We start from the raw sequence: 19,103 nt of genomic DNA on the forward strand, positions 1-19,103 counted from the left end.
GTACGGCGGCGGGCCCTCACCCGCACCGGGTGGCTGCCGCACTGCCCGGGCTGGTGCATCTATAATTGTGCACCGCCCGGGCGCAGCCTGAAGAGAGGGACTGACAGGAGGGAAGCGCCTCTAATGTAGCGTGGCCGAGCTCTGTTCGGTCCGTGGTACAGGAGCTTTTGTTTCCTGTACCCGGCCGGACTGACAGGAAGTGCTCACTTAGTGTGCACTTGCTTTCAGTCCGGCCGGGTACAGGAAACAAATAGTCCTGTACCGCGGACCGAACAGAGCTCGGCCACGCTACACTAGAGGTGGGGGGGAATGAGAGTGACAAGGGAGTGGGGGGGAGTAAATGAGAGTGACAAGGGAGTGGGGGTGAGTAAATGAGAGTGACAAGGGAGTCTGGGGGGGAGTAAATGAGAGTGACAAGGGAGTGGGGGGGAGTAAATGAGAGTGACAAGGGAGGGGGGGAGTAAATGAGAGTGACAAGAGAGGGGGGGGAGTAAATGAGAGTGACAAGGGAGGGAGGGGGGAGAAGAGAGTGACAAGGGAGGGGGGAGAAGAGAGTGACAAGGGAGGGGGGAGAAGAGAGTGACAAGAGAGTTCCCAGAGCCAGACCAAGAGCCAGACTGCAGCCAGAGACCAGATCATCTTATTGTCCTGGTGGTAAGTAGACAATGCAATATGTTTATTATTTAATTGTTTAGTTATTAATACTACATTGGAAACTAATTTACCTCACATTGTCTCCATTCACACGTCCGCAACGTGTTTTGCGGATACACAGAGTCGCGGATCCGCAAAACACTGAAAGCGGCAATGTGCGTTCCGCATTTTGCGGACCGCACATTGCCGGCACTAATAGAATATGCCTGTTCTTGATTGCAGACAAGAATAGGACATGTTCTATTTTTTTTGCGGGACGGAAGTGCGGACCCGGAAGTGCGGATCCGCAATTCCGTGTCCGGGCAGCACATCGTGCTGCCCCATAGGAAAGAATGGGTCCGCAATTCCGTTCCGCAAAATGCAGAACGAAATTGCGGATGTGTGAATGGAGCCTAAAAGGACGCTATAGTCCCAGAACCAGTACAGTTTAATGTAGTGGTACTGGTGTCTATAGCCTGTTCCTGCAGAGAAAAGACACTGCAGTACTGGTGTAAAGGAGCACTATAGTGCCAGGAAAACCAACTAATTTTCCTGGCACTATATAGTTGTTAGGAGTGGGGCACCCTCGTGTCCCCCTCCCACTAGGCTGAAGGATTTAAAACCCCTTCAGCCACTTACCTTTCTCCAGCGCCGGCACTGGGAACTCTTCTCCCCGATCCTCCTCTCAGCTCCGAATGCGCATGCGCATGCATTCAAAACTATGTTCCGCGTCTTCCCACTGTAATTTTCAGTGAGAATCGCGGAAGCACCTCTAGCGGCTGTCAGGGAGACAGCTACAAGAAGCTTGATTAACCCTAAGGGAAACATAGCAGTTATTTTAATTTAAATGCTAAGAAAGGGGTGAAACATATGTGATGTCATGATATGGGCAGATTATCTGATAGGGGGGGGGGGGCGGCAATTTTTATCTTGCCTAGGGCGGCAAAAATCCTTGCACTGGCCCTGGGTGTGGTTGCCCATGTTTTTGTACATTCATTTGTATGTGTGTTACTGGTTTGTTGGTTGCTCAGTGTGTGGTATGTGCCAATATGGCAGGGGGTGAGCAATTGTGTATTCAACGGATATTTGATGGAATTGTCATATCCATCATAGAAATGAATTGAGACATGTGCGGTATTGGTGCGTTATCTGGTGAATGTGCGATTTTTTTCTGGTGTGATTTATTTTTATTTTTTTTGCACTATTTTTTTTTTGGGGGGGGGGGGGCTATCTCCTTACATTTCTCATGTAGACATCCCTTCAGAAACTATTGTAACAAAATAAATAGAGAAAATATATGAACAATAGGATCATCAACACGACTCCACATATATATAACATATATACAGTTCATACCAACTTTACAGATATAAGGAAAGTAACAGGCCCCCCAACACCACCATCTTTACCCAAGAATTTAATATAAAAAATGATTTTTTTGAGAAGATTTTTCCCAAGAAATTCTTCCAAAAACTCTTATCACCATATTTCTCATTTAGCACCTGGAAAATATCACCATCCATCCCGTACCCCCACTTATCAAGAAGAAAACGCACATTCCCAAAAATGGCACCAAAAAAATAAATAAAAAAATCGCACCCAAAAAATCGCACAATCACCAAAATCGCACATTCACCAGATAACGCACCAATACAGCACGTGTCTCATATCATGTATGGTGGATATAAGAATTCCATCAAATATCCGTTGAATACACAATTGCTCACCCCCTGCCATATTGGCACATACCAAACACTGAGAAACCGAAAAAACAGTAACACACCCACAAATGAATGTACAAAAACATGGGCAACCACACCCTGCAAACAACAGCAGCATCCACTCCACGTTTTTACTGTCACTCCCCTTCATTTTCTACTAATTGGAAAATGCCCCTCCCCCTCCCTCCCTGGGGTGAAGCACCTCTCCCTTTAAAAGCCAGGACATATCACTTTGCTGCAGGCCACTGAGGAAGAAGCATTGTGCTTCGAAACGCGTCTGGTACCCTGCAGCATCGCCACCCTTCAGATCGCAAACACAGTACTTGGAAATAGGATTAAAAAAACACTCATCGCTCTATTCAAAGAATGCATCATTTCGAAGATTCACATCAATTAGAAGACTTGCATCGATACCCGCGCTTTTTTTCAAACTCCAAGCCGCCGCTCCCGCCCACGTGGGACGCCACGTCATGGGCAGGTAGAGCAAGGAATCGAGCAACTATAGACCAGTGAGTCTGACATCAATAGTAGGCAAATTAATGGAAACCCTATTAAAGGATAGGATTGTGGAACATCTAAAATCCCATGGATTGCAAGATGAAAAACAACATGGGTTTACTTCAGGGAGATCATGTCAAACAAATCTTATAGATTTTTTTGACTGGGTGAATAAAATAATAGACGGTGGAGGTGCAGTAGACATCGCATATCTAGATTTTAGTAAGGCTTTTGACACTGTCCCACATAGAAGACTTATCAATAAACTGCAGTCATTGAGCATGGACTCCCATATTGTTGAGTGGATTAGGCAGTGGCTGAGTGACAGACAACAGAGGGTTGTAGTCAATGGAGAACATTCAAAACAAGGTAATGTTACCAGTGGGGTTCCACAGGGATCTGTACTGGGACCGATTTTGTTTAATATCTTCATAAGTGATATTGCAAAAGGCCTCGCTGGTAAGGTTTGTCTTTTTGCTGATGACACAAAGATATGTAACAGGGTTGATGTTCCTGGAGGGAAACGCCAAATGGAAAAGGATTTAGGAAAACTAGAAGAATGGTCAGAACTCTGGAAACTGAAATTTAATGTGGATAAGTGCAAGATAATGCACCTGGGGCGTAAAAACCCAAGGGCAGAATATAGAATATTTGACACAGTCCTGACCTCAGTATCTGAGGAAAGGGATTTAGGAGTAATTATTTCAGAAGACTTAAAGGTGGGAAGACAATGTAATAGAGCAGCACGAAATGCCAGCAGAATGCTTGGATGTATAGGGAGAGGTATAAGCAGTAGAAAGAGTGAAGTGCTTATGCCGCTGTACAGAACACTGGTGAGACCTCACTTTGAGTATTGTGCGCAGTACTGGAGGCCATATCTCCAGAAGGATATAGATACTCTAGAGAGAGTTCAGAGAAGAGCTACTAAACTAGTACATGGATTGCAGGATAAAACTTACCAGGAAAGGTTAAAGGACCTTAATATGTATAGCTTGGAAGAAAGAAGAGACAGAGGGGATATGATAGAAACTTTTAAATACATAAAGGGAATCAACTCGGTAAAGGAAGAGAGCATATTTAAAAGAAGAAAAACTACCACAAGAGGACACAGTTTTAAATTAGAGGGGCAAAGGTTTAAAAGTAATATAAGGAAGTATTACTTTACTGAGAGAGTAGTGGATGCATGGAATAGCCTTCCTGCAGAAGTGGTAGCTGCAAATACAGTGAAGGGGTTTAAGCATGCATGGGATAGGCATAAGGCCATCCTTCATATAAGATAGGGCCGGGGGCTATCCATAGTATTCAGTATATTGGGCAGACTAGATGGGCCAAATGGTTCTTATCTGCCGACACATTCTATGTTTCTATGTAAGGACGGCGAATAACACAGCAGCAGAATGGGTAACGTAACACTATATAGGGTGCCTCTACATCGAGCATCTGTCTAGAAACATAGAATGTGTCGGCAGATAAGAACTATTTGGCCCATTAGTCTGCCCAATATACTGAATACTATGAATAGCCCCTGGCCCTATCTTATATGAAGGATGGCCTTATGCCTATCCCATGCATGCTTAAACTCCTTCACTGTGTTTGCAGCTACCACTTCTGCAGGAAGGCTATTCCATGCATCCACTACTCTCTCAGTAAAGTAATGCTTCCTGATATTACTTTTAAACCTTTGCCCCTCTAATTTAAAACTATGTCCTCTTGTAGCAGTTTTCTTCTTTTAAATATTCTCTCCTCTTTTACCTTGTTGATTCCCTTTATGCATTTAAAAGATCATATGCCCTCTGTCTCGTCTTTCTTCCAAGCTATACATGTTAAGGTCCTTTAATCTTTTCTAGTAAGTTTTATCCTGCAATCCATGTACCAGTTTAGTAGCTCTTCTCTGAACTCTCCAAAGTATCAATATCCTTCTGGAGATATGGTCTCCAGTACTGAGCACAATACTCCAAATGAGGTCTCACTAGTGCTCTGTAGAGCGGCATGAGCACCTCCCTCTTTCTACTAGTAATGCCTCTCCCTATACACCCAAGCATTCTGTTAGCATTTCCTGCTGCTCTATGACATTGTCTGCCTACCTTTTAAGTCTTCTGAAATAATGACCCCTAAATCCCTTTCCTCAGATACTGAGGTTAGGACTGTATCACTGATTTTATATTCTGCTCTTGGGGTTTTACGCCCCAGGTGCATTATCTTGCACTTATCAACATTGAATTTTAGTTGCCAGATTTTTGACCATTCCTCTAGTTTTCCTAAATCCTTTTCCATTTGGTGTATCCCTCCAGGAACATCAACCCTGTTACAAATCTTTGTGTCATCAGCTAAAAGACACACCTTACCATCGAGGCCTTCTGCAATTTCGCTGATAAAGATATTAAACAATATGGGTCCCAGAACAGATCCCTGAGGTACTCCACTGGTAACAAGACCATGGTATGAATATACTCCATTGACTACAACCCTCTGTTGTCTGTGCCTCAGCCACTGCCTAATCCATTCAACAATATGGGAGTCCACGCACAAAGACTGCATTTATTGATAAGCCTTCTATGTGGGACAGTATTAAAAGCCTTACTAAAGTCTAGATAAGCGATGTCTACTGCACCTCCTCCATCTATTATTTTAGTCACCCAATCAAAAAAATCAATAAGATTAGTTTGACATGATCTCCCTGAAGTAAACCCATGCTGTTTTTCATCTTTCAATCCATGGGATTTTAGATGTTCCACAATCCTCTCCTTGAGTATGGTTTCCATTAATTTCCCCACTATTGATGTCAGGCTTACTGGCCTATAGTTGCCCGATTCCTCCCTACCTTTCTTGTGAATGGGCACAACATTTGCTAATTTCCAATCTTCTGGGACGACTCCTGTTACCAGTGATTGGTTAAATAAATCTCTTAATGGTTTTGCTAGTTCGCCGCTGAGCTCTTTTAATAGCTTTGGGTGTATCCCATCAGGCCCCTGTGACTTATTTGTATTAATTTTAGACAGCTGACTTAGAACCTCTTCCTCTGTATAGACACATGCATCAAAAGATTCATTAGTCTTCTTTCCTAACTGAGGTCCTTTTCCTTCATTTTCCTTTGTAAAAATTGAACAGAAGTATTCATTGAGGCAGTCAGCTAGTTCTTTATCTTCTTCCATATACCTTCCTTCTTTTGTTTTTAATTTGGTAATTCCTTGATTTAGTTTCCTTTTTTCATTTATGTATCTGAAGAATGTCTTATCGCCTTTTTTCACTGACTGAGCTAATTTCTCTTCTGCCTGTGCTTTAGAAGCTCTTATAACTTGTTTGGCCTCTCTCTGCCTAATCTTATAAATTTGCCTGTCTATGTTCCTCCCCTTTTTTTAGCCGCATATTTGCAACGTATTTTATTATATCGACATACCTAACCCGTATCGACACAAAGCTACGAATTTAGAGGCTATTCATATGTCGATCCTGCTACACTTACATTTTTCTCCCAGCGAACCAGGCACTTGCATCGTTCCCGGCTGCAATCACCCTCAGCTGTAACCATCTTTTAGCTCCCCCTACAGGACACAAATGACAAGGAACATTATATGCGAACTCTGTCCTAACACATTAAAGGGAATCTGTCACTAGCATATTAGCAAAAAAATTTTTATTAATGTGTAATAAAGTACCTTATTTCCATATGTCTTGTTCTTTTTATTCTGTGTCTTGTCATTTCTTCAAAAAAACGCTTTTTATGATATTCAAATGAAGCTGTAAGGAGCCCAGAGGGGCGTTATTCTTTGTCCACGGTGCCCAGGAACGCCCCTCTGAAGTGCCGTGCCCGCCTAAATTTGAAAACTAAGAACTCCTCCAAGATCGCCTAAATCACCTCCCAGAGGCAAGGCTAAGTGCTCCCCCCCCCCCCAGCGCCGCGCTCTGTGGCAAACACCCTCGATCCTCCTCTCGCCCGCAGCTGAAATCCCACGCAGGCGCAGTGCCGGCGATTGCCTGCGCGATGATAAGACGACTGAGGGCAACAGCTTCAACAGCGTCACTGGGCATGCGCCGATCCCAGTGAGGTGATTTAGGCGATCTTGGAGGAGTTCTTAGTTTTCAAATTTAGGCGGGCACGGCACTTCAGAGGGGCGTTCCTGGGCACCGTGGACAAAGAATAACGCCCCTCTGGGCTCCTTACAGCTTCATTTGAATATCATAAAAAGCGTTTTTTTTGAAGAAATGACAAGACAGAATAAAAAGAACAAGACATATGGAAATAAGGTACTTTATTACACATGGATTCATTAAAAAAATAAATTTGCTAATATGCTAGTGACAGATTCCCTTTAAGTGGACCGAAGATAATTTTCGCCATTATTTTATATTTCTTTCTATATTCTTCGATTTTTATATATTCTTCGAATTTCTATATTGTTAGAATTTTTCATTTCTTCATTTTTTTTTCAATTTTTTAACATGTATTAAGGCAAATTGCCTGGATTTGTGGGAGGGGCTGAGTTCCACCTCCAGCCTATTTAGGGCACTCCCCTTACCTGGCTCCTGTACCGTCTGACATCTGAACTGCTTAAGAGAGAGTCACTGAGAAGTCACTGGAGAGTTACTTGCGAGTTGCTGAGTTTCTGGAAGTTCGTCGCCATCGTTTGATTTTGGAGCATACCTTGATACCATTCATCTTGTTCCTACCCGGTTTCACCGCAGATTGCGTTTGCCCCTAAAACTGTGAGTTAACCACACGGTACAGCACGGGGCCTCACCATTATTTCCCCCTGTACCAATCTCATCTTGCATTTCACCATTGTTTGGCCTCCTGTATCGCCACATCACCGCCCGGCACACGCGCCGCGGCTACAGGGCCCCACTCTGCCTCCGGTTCCTGCTTACCTCCGTCCCTCCTGTCACGCTGACGATGGCGGCCGGCCGCGTCCTACTGGCTGGTCTGCGCACGCTCGGCCGGCAGTACTGCGCATGCGCAGTGTCCAGGCATCCACCGCCGCAACGAGTGCAGGGGGCCGCCGGCATCCGGGGTTTTCCGTCTCTACCGGCTAACCGGCGGAGCCCCGGTGCAGGCGGTCAGCCTCCTACCCCACACTCACTAGGCAGCACGGACGCTGGGGCATCCGAGGTAACATGGGCTTCCAGGAATATGCTTGTCAGGCAACACAACCATGTCAAATGTTAAGCGGCTCCTACATGGGTTGCCCCATACCTTGCTGACTCGCACTCCAGTCGATTCATACTGTGTTTATACTGATGTCCGGCTCCTCTTTGTGACCAAACTCCATACAGCACAGTACACAGGCCATATCCTGGCTTCAATCATGATTTTACCATGCATAAATTCTGGGTGTGACCCCACCTCCGCCATCCCATGTAAGTGCCGTAAGTACTTGCACTCGGGCTAACACGCATTAGAGCCACGGTTCCATCCACAGCACACTCAGATCATTCTTGTTTGCAGCCACAACATAATTCTGAATCACAGGCAGCAAGCATTTTTACCATCCCATGGGTATACAATCGTGTGGAAACCACCATAAATGTCACTTCGTGTACTCATAATCATCCTCCATCACACATAGACCTTCCCATGTTTAGCACTGACAGAAAGAAAAAAAAATATATATATATATATATATATATATTTTTTAAGCGCCTACATAGACCATGCGGTCACACGTTCATGACGGTCATGTCAGCCTACATGCTAGGCCTCATTTCTCACGTCTTGATCCGACCAGTCACACGCGCAAGCATGTACTTGTTTTCATACTTACATTATGATCCCATCAAGGTCATGTGTCTGTTCGCACCACAGTTCACACTCGTCATACTACTTTCTTTTAACCCCTTTTAGGCGGTCAAGCATAGACATATTTTGCTCTACACGTGTTCTGTGAATTTTCTGACCACCAGGTACGTACACCTGCTCATACGATTTTCCTCCATTCATTTCAGATGACCCCGTCAGAGATAGTGTGCTGGCATTAGGGTCACAGACAGCCCACTAGGTTGCCCCGTCTTGGCTTTGCCCTCAGTTAGTGGTCCCGCGAGGCCAACACCCCGCCTCAAAACGTTCAGAGGCATCCGCCCATCGAGCCACACGTTAGCTAGCCGCCTCGCATGTTGCATAGAGAGGGCCTCACCTGTCACTCCCTTCCCCTATTTTCTGTCTTACAGTCACAGAGAGGCCTAAAACTCCTGCCACTACGGCGAGTGGCCTCATTAACCCCTCGCGCCAACGCATAGATAGAGCCTCTCAAGCCGCTTGGCAATTAGCAGGGCCTCATCTGTCACCAAACAAGTATAATCTTTCGCCATCCGGCCTAGCTAGCCTGCCAGCACAGTCCATGGTTTTCCAACGCCAATCAACTGTTTTGTTTTAGTATGTCTCTGGAAGGGGTAGAGGACTTCGCCCTACCTGGCACCCCGGCTAGATCGGTCACTCCCACTCAGGGAGACGACCTAGCCTGTCCAGCATCTATCAGATCCTGGACGATCCCGCGCATAACAACGGAATTGAGGAGACGGCAAATCCCCTACCCCGCTACGGCAAGGAAAGCTGAGCTTTTCAGGCTACTACGCGCATCCACAAACTACTTAGATGCCGGGGAAGGACCTAGCCAGTCCGGTGCAGGGGATGTACGTGCTATGCTATCCTCTCTAATGGCGTCCATGAGTAAGGTCAACTCCAGGCTGGAGAGACTGGAGTCAGTCACCACGACCCTTTCCTTGGCGGGGCCTCCGCCGGCAGTCTTACAGGCACCACCCGGCTTGCCAGTGATCGCGCAGACCATCAACCTGGATGACCAGGAGGTTAGTCCGGCGCATATGATACCGGAGAATATCAAAAGAGATATCCTGGAAGGTAAGGACGTCAACCTGGCTTCCCTGCTGATTGCCTCCCAGGATGTTGTCGAAAACAAGATGTACGCATACGACGATGTTTCGGTTGTGGTCAAATCTAGGGATGCCCGCCTAAACAGGAAACTGACTATTCCCGAATTTGTTCTGGCCTTTGGCATCTACAGAGATGTCATTTGTGCGGTCTACCCCAACAGAAGGGAGGAGTTCCATCTCTATATGCACAAGCTGGTAGACCTGGGCAACAAATATGGGGGCTCAGGCTTCTATGATTACCATAGGTCTTTTTCTGCGAAAGTGTCTGGAGCCTTCTCCCAGTACGGAGTCCGCTCCAACTGGGCCAGGATTGACACTGTCAATTTTTGCAGACACTTTGCGGGTCTAAGAACACTGGCCTGTGCATACTGCTCCTCCACAGCCCACACCACGAATTTCTGTCCCAACACGACGGACAGACATGCCCTCACGCAAGGAGCCGGTCCCTCTGGGGTTCCGGACAAGTCATCTCGGGACAAACTGGGACGCCCAATCAAGTTTCTGGGCAAATCCCAGATATGCAACAATTTCAATGTGGGGTCCTGCAACTACAGCGGGTGTAGGCTACTGCATATATGTACAAAATGTTTCAGGGCACATGCAAGACCATGTGTCCGAATAAAATGTATTCAAAACCGTATCTAACGACCATCAATATGCCAGTTTTCACTGCTTTCATGTCCCAGCACCCGTCCAGACATCTCACTGATTTTCTCATTTCGGGGTTGACAGAAGGCTTCCATACGGGTATCCTGCACATGCCAACCGGCACCATGGAATGTCCCAATCTTCAATCCGCCCAACACAACCCCACTGCGGTCGACGCCCTCATAGCCCAAGAAGTGGGCTTTGTTTTAGGGCCTTTCAAAACTCCCCCATTCACCGAATGGCGCACCAACCCCATTGGTATCGTCACAGGGAAGTCTTCCCAGAAACAAAGACTCATCATCGACTTATCGGCACCCCACTCTTCAGCCAACCCCAGTCTCAACTCCCTCATTCCCTCTGAGGAGTTCTCCCTGCAGTACACCACCGTAGACCACGCCATTACCGCCATCATACAAGCAGGGGTTGGAGCTTGGCTCAGTAAGACCGACATCACCAACGCCTTCAAATTACTTCCGATACACCCTTCACTATGGCACCTACATGGCATCAAGTGGTCCGGGAACTACTATTTTTTCTCCCGGTTAACCTTTGGATCCAAGAGTAGCCCGGCCATTTTTGACACATTTGCTGAAGCATTATGCTGGTTACTTTTAAACATTGCAAGGTGCCCTACGGTATTACATTACCTTGATGATTTCCTACTGGTAGAAGGGAACACTTCCCCCCCCTCCAGTCTCAGAGCCACCATCGAGCTGTTCAAGGAACTTGGCGTACCCATCTTCCCCAAGAAAACAGAAGGGCCAGACACGGTCATCACCTTTTTGGGTATCCAATTAGATTCAGCCACAATGCAAGCCAGTTTGCCACACGACAAAATTCAGAATATTCTCACTTACATTGACAACTACCTTCATCTTGGCACCTGCAACCGCAAAGAACTACAGTCCCTGCTGGGCTCCCTGAATTTTGCCATGCGTATTATACCTCAGGGTCGCTCATTCATATCACGACTTTTGCACCTCTTCCCACTTTTCTTACACGATACGCACAGGTTGTCCCTGGATGCCCACGCTACGGCAGATCTAAACATGTGGAAGAGATTTTTATCCACCTGGAATGGTAAAAGCTTGTTCCTCCCTCAGCTGACGGACTCATCCCCCTCCATCTGGTCAGATGCGGCATCTACCACAGGCTTTGCGGCAATTTTTGGGAACAATTGGCTTTGGGGCAGCTGGCCTTCTGCAGTCCAGGATCTTGAAGGGTTTTCCGCTACCTCAGCTCTTTTCGAGATCTATCCCATCGTGGCGGCTGCCGTAGCTTGGGGTCATTTATGGGCAAACATGCCAGTCCGTTGCTATTTAGACAACCAGGCGACCTGTCAAATCATTAACAAAGGCTGTTCCAAATCTCTCACAATCATGAGGTTCCTGCGGAAACTCACTTGGTTGGCAGCTTGCAATAATTTTTCCTTACATTGCTTCCATGTCCCAGGGGTGTGTAACACAGCTGCTGACAATCTGACTCGCTTTAAATTTCAGGCATTTCACCAGGCTCTCCCGTCAGCGACGCCCACAGCCACCATCACTCCAACTTTTCAACAGCTCTTACTGGACTAGAAACCATCATGCAGCATAGCAGGACATTGTCCCAATTAGCACTGTCCGACAATACACACAGAACATACAGCAGAGCGTTCACACTTTTTAAAAGATTCCTTCTGGATCATAACATCACGCACCCTTTTGTCATGACTTCTCTTCTGGGGTTTGCTTCTTTCTGCCACCTTAAACTCAAAATGTCATACAACACCATCAAACTCTATCTTACTGGCATTCAACACCATATGCTTATCTTACACCCTAACAACATCAGTTTCATGGCCTCTCACCAAGTCAAAACCATACTCAGAGGTATTCAGAAAGCGGAACCCGCACGCACAGCCCAGAGGCTACCCATAGACAATCATATCTTCAAGGCGTTATCCGACCTACTAGACGCAAAGCCTTTTGACACAGGTACAAACTCCATCATCAAAACAGCGATATACTTGGCTTTCTATGGATTCCTAAGGCCGGGAGAATTCACTACGTCTTCCACGACCCAAACTACGCCTTTCCTCCTTTCCTCCAACTTGTCAAAACACATGGATCATTACATCCTGACCTTACCTCACTCCAAAAGCAGTCAGCACATACCCGTCAACATTCCATACTACCCCACGCACAACAGATGGTGTCCAGTCAGGGTTCTTGATGCCTACATGCAGCGTCATAATTTCCTACCCTCACAACCATTACTACAGCTGCAAGGATCTGTACTCACCACCACCACCTTCATGACTCATGTCAGGTCTTCCCTCACACAACTAGGCCTCAACGCAGCCAACTACTCAGGGCACTCCTTTCGTATAGGGGCCGCATCTACAGCCTCCAGCGCCAACATCCCAACTCATGTCATAAAAACATTAGGGCGCTGGAAATCATCCGCTTACTCGCGATACATACCCAATCCAGTTCAGGAGGTTAGGGAGGCTTTCAAAAACATGTCTGGTTGAGAAATACGTATATTGATTGTCTGCAATAAACTTGTTCACTTCAATTTTGCCCTCTTCTTTCTCAGGCCTACCTCATCCTCGGTTTCGGCACACCACAACCGACTGCGTTTGTTACCCTGTTTCCTAGGGTTCCTCATTGTACCATTGTAAGCGCCTGACACAAGTATTAAGGCAAATTGCCTGGATTTGTGGGAGGGGCTGAGTTCCACCTCCAGTCTATTTAGGGCACTCCCCTTACCTGGCTCCTGTACCGTCTGAGGTCTGAACTGCTTGACCCTCCCACCACTCCACTTATTCACATTCATTCCTTTCCATATCTTTTCCTTGGGTAGGCCCTCTTCTTTCTCAGGCCTACCTCATCCTCGGTTTCGGCACACCACAACCGACTGCGTTTGTTACCCTGTTTCCTAGGGTTCCTCCCTCTACCATTGTAAGCACCTGACACAAATATCTTTATAATTTTATCAATAAATTAACATTTTTTAAATAGCAACAATTATGGTGTGATCATTATATACCGTTATATACCACTTCGAGAACACAATCCACACCTTTACCACTAACCCCTCAATATTTCCACAACCTACACATATTTAACCTGGATACCGAGTGCCTCCCACATCTATATCTTGCATTTCTTACCTATTTTCTGCGACACAGGGGTGAGTCGCATGGGAAGAGCACCACACCACTGTTTCCTATTGTTGCAGCCACTAACCCTCTATACCAATGTACAGTAATGCATTCAATCACTTTTTCAGAACAGCAAATCCGCGAGGATTTCGTTGCAGATTTTTCAGCGATATTTTCTACTGCAGAATCAGTCTGCCATTGACTTGAATGGAGAGATTCTTATACAGGAAAACTGCAACAAAATGTGCAACAAACCTGCAGATTTTCTGGCAGAATTTTTTGCAACGCGTGAAGTAACCCTAACGCCCCCTTCACACGAGCGAGTTTTCCGCGCAGGTGCGATGCGTGAAGTGAACGCCTAGCACCCGCACTAAATCCTGACCCATTCATTTCAATGGGTCTGTGTACATGAGTGTTGTTTTCACCCATCAGTTCTGCGTTGCATGAGAATCGAAGCATGTTCTATAGTCTGCGTTTTTCACGCAGCCTTGGCCCTATAGAAGTGAATGGGGCTTCAGTGAAAAACGCATTGCATCTGCAAGCAAGTGCGGATGCAATGTGTTTTTCACTGATGATTGCTAGGAGATGTTGTTTGTAAACCTTCAGTTTTTTTATCATGCGAGTGAAAAACGCATCAAAACGCATTGCACCCGCGCAGAAAAAACTGAACGCAATCGCAGACAAAACTGACTGAACTTGCTTGCAAAATGGTGCGAGTTTCACTGAACGCATCCGGAGCCAATCCTTCACGCTTGAGTGAAAGAGGCATGAGGCCTCATGCACACGGCCACGGCCATCACTTGAATGGGTCCGCAATCCGGAGCTGCAGTGCAGAACGGAGGCACTGAACCCCACGGAAGCACTACGGAGTGCTTCCGTGCTGTTTCTCTCCATGCCTCCACACCGCAAAAAAATAGAACATGTTCTATTTTTTTTGTGGTGCGGACGGATCACGGACCCATTCAAGTTGAATGGTTCTCAATCCGTCCCGGACGCCGCACGGACATTACCCATGCATTGGGAACAGCAAATTGCGGTCCCCAAAGCACGGAATGGCCGCACAACGGCCGTGTGCATGAGGCCTAAGGGTGGACATACACGGTGCAGCCCAGCCACAGGATCCACATGTGGATTAACACTAATTGCCAGGCTTGTTTCAAATGACAAGTACAGGTGCAGTCTGGCAAATAGTGGTAATCCATCTGTGGATCCTGTGGCTGGGCTGCACCGTGTATAGGCAAGCTTAGTGAGCCTTCTCTTTCCACTCCAGCAGCTAGGCATTTTCCATGTTCTCACACCCTAAGGCCTCATGCACACGACCGTTGTGTGCATCCGTGGCCGTTGTGCCGTTTTCCGTTTTTTTTCGCGGACCCATTGACTTTCAATGGTTCCGTGGAAAAAACGGAAAATGCACCGTTTGGCAGCCGCATCCGTGAGCCGTGTTTCCTGGCCGTGAAAAAAATATGACCTGTCCTATTTTTTTCACGGCCAACGGTTCACGGACCCATTCAAGTCAATGGGTCCGTGAAAGAACACGGATGCACACAAGATTGGCATCCGTGTCCGTGATCCGTGGCCGTAGGTTAGTTTTTATACAGACGGATCCGAAGATCCGTCTGCATAAAAGCTTTTTCAAAGCTGAGTTTTCACTTCGTGAAAACTCCGAACCGACAGTATATTCTAACACAGAAGCGTTCCCATGGTGATGGGGACGCTTCTAGTTAGAATACACTACAAACTGTGTACAAGACTGCCCCCTGCTGCCTGGCAGCACCCGATCTCTTACAGGGGGCCGTGATCAGCACAATTAACCCCTTCAGGTGCCGCACCTGAAGGGGTTAATTGTGCTGATCACGGCCCCCTGTAAGAGATCAGGGCTGCCAGGCAGCAGGGGGCAGACCCCCCCCCCCCCCCTCCCCAGTTTGAATATCATTGGTGGCCAGTGCGGCCCCCCCCCCTCCCTCTATTGTAATAAATCGTTGGTGGCACAGTGTGCGCCCCCCCCCCTCCCTCCCGCTATTGTAATAATTCGTTGGTGGCACAGTGTGCGCCCCCCATCGGCCCCCCCTCCCTCTATAGCATTAACAACATTGGTGGCCAGTGTGCGGCCTCCCATCTCCCCCCCCATCATTGGTGGCAGCGGAGTTCCGATCGGAGTCCCAGTTTAATCGCTGGGGCTCCGATCGGTAACCATGGCAACCGGGACGCTACTACAGTCCTGGTTGCCATGGTTACTTAGCAATAGTACAATAGTAGAAGATTCATACTTACCTGCTCCAGGCTGCTGCTGCGATGTTCGTGTCCGGCCGGGAGCTCCACCTACTGGTAAGTGACAGGTCTGTGCGGCGCATTGCTAAATGAACTGTCACTTACTAGTAGGAGGAGCTCCCGGCCGAACACGAACATCACAGCTCCCAGGTAAGTATGAATCTTGTACTATTGCTAGTAACCCGCTGCCACCAATGATCGGGGGGGGGGGGGGCGGCGCAAGATGGGAGGCCGCACACTGGCCACCAATGTTGTTAATGCTATAGAGGGAGGGGGGCCAATAATTGCCACCAACGATTTATTACAATAGAGGGAGGAAGGGGGGGCGGGGGGGGGGCACACTGTGCCACCAACGAATTATTACAATAGAGGGAGGAAGGGGGGGGGGGGGGGGCGCACACTGTGCCACCAACGATTTATTACAATGGAGGGAGGAAGGGGGGGGGGGCCGCACTGGCCACCAATGATATTCAAACTGGGGGGGGGGGGGGGGGGTCTGCCCCCTGCTGCCTGGCAGCCCTGATCTCTTACAGGGGGATATGATAGTACAATTAACCCCTTCAGGTGCGGCACCTGAGGGGTTAATTGTGCTGCTCACGGCCCCCTGTAAGAGATCGGATGCTGCTAGGCAGCAGGGGGCAGTCATGTACACAGTTTGTAGTATATTCTAACTAGAAGCGTCCCCATCACCATGGGAACGCCTCTGTGTTAGAATATACTGTCGGAAATGAGGTTTCACGATCTAACTCATATCCGACAGTATATTCTAACATAGAGGCGTTCCCATGGTGATGGGGACGCTTCAAGTTAAAATATACCATCGGATTGGAGAAAACTCCGATCTGATGGTATAAAAGGGACTCCGGACTTTACATTGAAAGTCAATGGGGACGGATCCGTTTGAAATGGCACCATATTGTGTCAACGTCAAACGGATCCGTCCCCATTGACTTGCATTGTAATTCAGGACGGATCCGTTTGGCTCCGCACGGCCAGGCGGACACCAAAATGACTTTTTTTTTCATGTCCGTGGATCCGCCAAAAATCAAGGAAGACCCACGGACGAAAAAACGGTCACGGATCACGGACCTACGGACCCTGTTTTTGCGGACTGTGAAAAAAAACGTTCGTGCGCCTAAGGCCTCATGCACACGACCGTTGTTTGGGTCTGCATCTGAGCCGCCATTTTGGCGGCTCGGATGTGGACCCATTCACTTCAATGGGACCGCAAAAGATGCGGACAGTATCCGTGGCCCCACTAAAAAAATATAACATGTCCTATTCTTGTCCGTGCTTTGCGGACAAGAATAGGCATTTATATTGCCGGCTTCCGTTCCGCAAATTGCGGAAGGCAACACGGGCGGCTTCCGTTTTTTGCGGATCCGCGGTTTGCGGACCGCAAAAAACAGCACTTTCCTGTGCATGAGGCCTAAGGGTCCACACACACGTCCGTGTGTGTTTTGCGGATCCGTGGATCCACAAAACACGGACATCGCCGGCACTTAATAGAAAATGCGGACAAGAATAGGACATGTTCTATTTTTTTCGGGATCGGAATTGCGGACCCGGAAGTGCGGATCCGCAATTCCGGATGCGGGCAGCACATCATGCTGCCCCATAGAAGTGAATGGGTCCGCAATTCCGTTCCGCAAAATGTGGAACGAAATTGCGGACGTGTGAATGGACCCTAAGGGCTCATGCACACGACCGTATGTATTCTGAGGTCCGCAAAAAATACGAATGACGTCCATGTGCATTCCGTATTTTGAGGAGCGGAACAGCAGGCCCCTAATAGAACAGTCCATTATGCGGACAAGGATAAGACTGTTCAATTTTTTTATGGAACAGACATGCGGACATAAAGAAATGGAATTCACACGGAGTAACTTCCGTTTTTTTTGCGGACCCATTGAAATTAATAGTACCGCATACAGTCCGCATAAAAAAACGGAATGGACATGGAAAGAAAATACGTTTCCGTGCATGAGCCCTGAATGAAGAGAACGTTTCTCTTTGATGCCAATACCATGGTCATAGTTCCTGAGTTCCTGCACCAGGGTACCGTCATACATAAACCATATGACATACCATCTCATTAGCGGCACTGCCCTATGTCAGACGTTTGATCCTGGGCTGTGGAGTCAGTGCAAATGCCAGTCCGGGCAAATAAACATGCAACGTTTTTTGTCCAGCCAAAACCGGCATTTATGTGCTCTGTGTCGACACGGCCTGACGGATCTTGACGGAAATGTGAACAAAGCCTGAGCTTTCTTTTATAGATCTGGCCACGTGAGGGGGGTGTTCCCCACATTCTTGCACAACCCATTGAAGGGTCCATTTACATGTCAGTATTTTTATTTTCCAGATTTCCGTTCCGTTTTTTGCAGATCCACATCCGTTCAGTTTTTCCGCAAAGAAAAAAAGGGAAGGAGAAATATATGTTGCTAGGGTACTAAAAAAATAGTTTTTTTTTCTATTTCCTGGAAACGGATCCACAATTGCGGATGACATATTGATGCATTCCGCATGTCATTCGCATTTTTGCGGAACAATTGACTACAATGGGCTCTATTTTTTTGACGAATCCGCGTATAGGTCCATTCACACGTCAGTATTTTGTAATCTGCATCCGTTCCGCAAATACGGAACCATTTATTTCAATGGCCCCGTAGAAAATGCGGACAGCACTCAGTGTGCTGTCCGCATCCGTTGTTCCGTTACCTGATCAAAACTAGAACGTGTACAGGCAGCCTAACAAAAGCAAGAGATAATGATACCACTAAAAGTAGAAATAATCACAGTAAAATAATACTAACAAGAAACAATACTAATGCCATTAACCCCTTCCCGGCCAGCACTGTACTAGTACGGCGCTGGCCTGGTCTTTGAAGATGCAGATGTTTATCACTGGCCACACTTCAAATGTCATGGTCAATCCTGACCAAGGTATCCGAGATCACGAAAACCCGAAAGCACGCGCTTCCGGTAATGCTCTGACTCCCTCCAGCGGCGATCGGAGGAGTCGGAGCTTGTATGCAGCAGCCCCTGTCATAGAGAATGACAGGAGGCTGCTGCATAGTGTTTCTTTGTCTGCAGCAGGGCTCCATAGGAAACTAGTACATTTCTCATAGACTCCAGTGCTAACACATTGCAGTCTATGAGAATAGCAATCTAACGATTGCTTATTATAGTTTCCTATGGGAACCATAAAAAAGTGTAAAAAATAAAAATAAAGTTTAAAAAAAATAAAAATTCAAATCACTACCCTTTCCCCAAAAATAAAAATGAAAAAACAAAAAAAAATA

This window comes from Bufo bufo, chromosome 2 (assembly GCF_905171765.1).
Source record: "Bufo bufo chromosome 2, aBufBuf1.1, whole genome shotgun sequence".
NCBI lineage: Eukaryota > Metazoa > Chordata > Amphibia > Anura > Bufonidae > Bufo > Bufo bufo.